Below are 5,329 nucleotides of genomic sequence, written 5' to 3'. Positions count from 1 at the left end.
CCTTGTTGTAACAGTTCTGTAGAAGGGTCAATGGAATCTTAAAAAGTCCATTGAAGTGAAAAGAAAGTATTTTCCTCAGAGGTTTGACACAGGAAGAAGGTTCAGCCAGTGTGAAGCTCAATCTTCATTCACACAAAGCCCACAGTCTGATTGGCTGGAGGACCAGAGTCCATCCGGTCCTCCAATTCCTCCCATTGGTCAATGCCTCACAGGCAGGAAATGAGGTTGCGGAACCCGCGCCCACGTGGCCAATGGGAAGAACTCAAAAAGATGCAGAGTCTCAGCCAATGAGGGAGATCCGGAATCAGCCTCAATCATTAGCTCCGATTGCTTGGAAGACCAGTCGTTCCCACTCGGTCCTCCTCTCACGCCCCTTCTTCTTATTGGTCGGGAGCTGCCGTCAATCACTCCCCGGGCATTGTGATGTGGAGCATGCGCAGTGCGGCTCATGTCCAGGGACAGACCCTGGTTTGCCTCATCTTCCGGCGGAAGGAGGCGGATAAGTGGAGGCAGCGTTAGGGGCAGTGGGTGGGAGGGGAGGCTTCACAAACACCCAGTGGAGGTCTCAAAGCTAAAACAAGAAATTACCGCTCCCCACTGCAGTCTCACGGCTCGGAGTTCCCAGGTTCAATCCCGGCTCTGGGTCACTGTCCGTGTGGAGTTTGCATGTTCTTCCCGTGTTTGCGTGGGTTTTGCCTCCACAACACAGATATGTGCAGGGTAGCTGCATTGGCCACACTAAATTACCCCTTAATTGGAAAAAATGAATTGGGTACGCTAAATTTATTTTTTAAAAAAAAAAGAAAATAAAAGAAATTACCGCTCCCGAGTTTGCACCGAGCGGGAAGGTTTTCCTGCAGAGCCTTTCCCCAGTTAACCACCAGCATCCTCATAGGGGACAGTGTGCAGCAGGGCGCATGCGCGGTGAGCCCTGTCCACTCAGCAGGACTGACAGTGATGGACTCTAGAAACTCCTTTTACAGGGGGTTACAAGGGGAGGATTTAAACACAGCAAAGTGAAATCAAACAAGACATTAAGACCTGAGAGAGTCACTTGATTAATCTAAACCTGGATATTATGGATCCTTTTTTAAAAAAACTTGTTTTTATTCAACATTTTACAGAATTTTTACAAAACCACTACTAAAAGAAGGCAACAAAAAACAAAAAGCAGCATTAACAATTTAACAAAACAAGGTGGGATAACTACCATTTACAAGAAAAATCTATCCACAACCCATACATCCCCCCCCCCCCTCTGTCCCTACTGCACTGCAGGAACCCCCTCTTTACTCTCGGGGTCTTTCCTGCCCACACAAAGCTCGTAATGCTCCTGTCTATTTTTTTTAAAAGGCCTTTGTGATCAGAATGGGGAGGCACTGAAACATGAAAAGAAACCTTGGGAGGACCAACATTTTAACTGCCTGCACTCTGCCCGCCAGCGATAGCGGCACCATATCCCACCTCTTAAAGTCCTCCTCCATCTGCTCCACCAGTCGCGTCAGGTTAAGTCTATGCAGGGTTCCCCAGTTCCTGGCCACCTGGACCCCCAGGTATCGGAAGTTCCTTTCCACTCTCCTCAGCGGCAGAGCATCTATCCCCCTTCCCTGTTCCCCGGGGTGCATTACAAAAAGCTTGCTCTTCCCCATATTTAGTTTGTATCCCGAGAACTCTCCAAACTCCCTAAGTATCTGCATTACTTCTGGCATCCCCTCTACCGGGTCCGCAACGTATAGCAGTAGGTTATCTGCGTAGAGCGACACTCGGTGCTCCTCTCCCCCTTTAAGCACCCACCTCCACTTCTTAGAATCCCTCAGCGCTATGGCCAGTGGTTCAATTGCCAACGCGAACAGTAACGGGGACAGGGGGCACCCTTGTCTTGTACCCCTATGTAGCCGAAAATACCCCGATCTTTGCCGGTTTGTGACTACGCTTGCCACCGGGGCCCCATATAAGAGTCTGACCCATCTAATAAACCCCTCACCGAACCCAAACCTCTTCAGCACCTCCCATAGATAGTCCCACTCCACCCTATCGAATGCCTTCTCTGCATCCATCGCCGCCACTATCTCTGCCTCCCCCTCCGGTGAAGGCGTCATCATCACCCCCAGCAACCTTTGTACATTAACATTCAGTTGTCTCCCCTTTACAAACCCTGTCTGGTCGTCATGCACCACCCCTGGGATGCAATCCTCTATCCTTGTCGCCATCACTTTTGCCAGCAGTTTGGCATCTACATTTAGGAGTGAGATAGGCCTGTATGACCCGCATTGCAGCGGGTCTTTATTTCGTTTCAGGATTAGCGATATCGTCACCTCCGACATTGTCGGGGGTAGCATCCCCCTTTCCTTAGCCTCATTAAAGGTTCTCGCCAAGAGCGGGGCCAACAGATTTATATACTTCCTGTAGAATTCCACCGGAAACCCATCTGGTCCCGGGGCCTTCCCTGCCTGCATGTTCCCCAGTCCTTTAATCACCTCATCCACCTCGATTGGCGCCCCCAGACCTGCCACCTCCTGCCCCTTCACCTTCGGGAACCTTAGCTGGTCCAGAAAGTGTAACATTCCTTCTTTTCCCCCCGGGGGTTGGGACTTATATATCCTCTCATAAAAGGTCTTGAACACCTCGTTCACGTTCCCTGCTCTCTGCTCCATATTTCCTGTTTCGTCCCTAACTCCCCCGATGTCTCTCGCTGCCATCCTCTTCCGAGGTTGGTGGGCCAACTGCTGGCTCGCCTTTTCCCCATACTCATATTGCATCCCCTGTGCCTTCCTCCACTGTGCCTCTGCCTTTCCCGTGGTCAGCAGGTCAACCTCCGTCTGTAGTCTTCGTCTTTCTCTGTATAGCCCTTCGTCTGGGGCCTCCGCATATTTTTTATCGACCCTCAAGATTTCCCCCACTAATCTCTCTCTTTCCTTGCCCTCTTGTTTCCCCTTGTGGGCTCTGATGGAGATCAGCTCTCCTCTAACCACCGCCTTCAGCGCTTCCCATACTACCCCCACCTGATGCTCCCCATCGTCGTTGACCTCCAGGTATCGCTCAATACACCCCCTCACCCTTCCGCAGACCCCCTCATCCACCTGTAGTCCCATATCTAGTCGCCAGAGTGGGCGCTGCTCCCTTTCCTCTCCTAGTTCCAAATCCACCCAATGCGGGGCGTGGTCTGAAACGGCTATGGCTGATAACTCCGTTCCTGCCACTTTCGGGATCAGTGCCCTTACCAAAACGAAAAAGTCTATCCGGGAGTATACCTTATGGACGTGGGAGAAGGAAGAGAACTCTTTAGCCATTGGCCTGGCGAATCTCCACGGATCCACTCCCCCCATTTGTTCCATGAATCCCTTAAGCACCTTGGCCGCTGCCGGCCTTCTCCAGGTCCTGGATCTGGACCGGTCTAGCCCTGGATCCAGCACTGTGTTAAAATCCCCCCCATTACCAAGCTTCCCATCTCCAGGTCCGGGATACGTCCCAGCATTCGCTTCATGAAACCCGCGTCATCCCAGTTCGGGACATATACATTCACCAGCACAACCGCCTCTCCCTGCAGTTTGCCACTCACCATCACATATTTGCCCCCACTGTCCACCACTATATTCTTAGCCTCGAATGATGCACGTTTCCCCACCAATATTGCCACCCCTCTGTTTTTCGCGTCCAACCCTGAGTGGAATACCTGTCCCACCCATCCTTTTCTTAGTCTAACCTGACCCGCCACCTTCAGGTGCGTCTCCTGGAGCATTACTACGTCCGCCTTCAGTCTCTTTAAGTGCGCAAACACCCGTGCCCTCTTAATCGGCCCGTTTAAGCCTCTCACATTCCACGTGATCAGCCGGATTGGGGGGCAATTCACCCCTCCCCCCTCGTCGACTAGCCATCCCCTTTTTTAGGCCATCTCCTCATCCAGGTCCCGCGCACCCGTCTGTCCCCCAGGCAGCACCTTCCCGCCCCGATCACCTCATCTCTTACCAGCTCCCCCTTGCACTCAGCAGCAGCAACCCAGTTAATCCCCCCCTCCCCCTGCTAGATTCCCCTCTAGCTTGATTACTCCCCTCATATTGCTTCCGGGAGTCAGCTAACTCTGGCTGACCTCTGCTTCCCCCGTTCACTCTTTGACCTCCCTGCGTGTGGAGCTCCCTTCCTTCCTGCGCCCGTTTTCCCGCTATAATTTCCAAATTTCCATAGCGCGGGAAAATACCCGCACTTTCCTCTCGGCCCCGCCCCCAATGGCGCAGTTCCCTCATTCCCCTTCCCTGTCCCTTTTCCCCCCGGCGCCCACATTTCTTCGTGTCCCCCCCCCATCGGGTGGAGAGAAATTCCCCGCCCAACATTGCTGTACAATAGCCCTCCCCTTTCCCCACTTTACATTCCTGTACCATCACCTCGCAGCTTCTCTCCAAACATCAAACTCTCAAATCTAGTCCAGTTTTTCTTCTTGGATGAATGTCCATGCCTCATCCGCCGTCTCGAAGTAGTGGTGCTTGCCCTGATGCGTGACCCACAATCGCGCCGGCTGCAGCATCCCAAATTTTATTTTCTTCCTATGGAGCACCGCCTTAGAACATAGAGCATAGAACATAGAACGATACAGCGCAGTGCAGGCCCTTCGGCCCACGATGTTGCACCGAAACAAAAGCCATCTAACCTACACTATGCCATTATCATCCATATGTTTATCCAATAAACTTTTAAATGCCCTCAATGTTGGCGAGTTCACTACTGTTGCAGGTAGGGCATTCCACGGCCTCACTACTCTTTGCGTAAAGAACCTACCTCTGACCTCTGTCCTATATCTATTACCCCTCAGTTTAAAGCTATGTCCCCTCGTGCCAGCCATTTCCATCCGCGGGAGAAGGCTCTCACTGTCCACCCTATCTAACCCCCTGATCATTTTGTATGCCTCTATTAAGTCTCCTCTTAACCTTCTTCTCTCCAACGAAAACAACCTCAAGTCCATCAGCCTTTCCTCATAAGATTTTCCCTCCATACCAGGCCACATCCTGGTAAATCTTCTCTGCACCCGCTCCAAAGCCTCCACGTCCTTCCTATAATGCGGTGACCAGAACTGTATGCAATACTCCAAATGCGGCCATACCAGAGTTCTGTACAGCTGCAACATGACCTCCTGACTCCGGAACTCAATCCCTCTACCAATAAAGGCCAACACTCCATAGGCCTTCTTCACAACCCTATCAACCTGGGTGGCAACTTTCAGGGATCTATGTACATGGACACCTAGATCCCTCTGCTCATCCACACTTCCAAGAACTTTACCATTAGCCAAATATTCCGCATCCTGTTATTCCTTCCAAAGTGAATCACCTCACACTTC

Source organism: Scyliorhinus torazame, chromosome 5 (genome assembly GCF_047496885.1).
Source record: "Scyliorhinus torazame isolate Kashiwa2021f chromosome 5, sScyTor2.1, whole genome shotgun sequence".
Lineage (NCBI taxonomy): Eukaryota > Metazoa > Chordata > Chondrichthyes > Carcharhiniformes > Scyliorhinidae > Scyliorhinus > Scyliorhinus torazame.
This window is presented reverse-complemented; position numbering follows the sequence as displayed.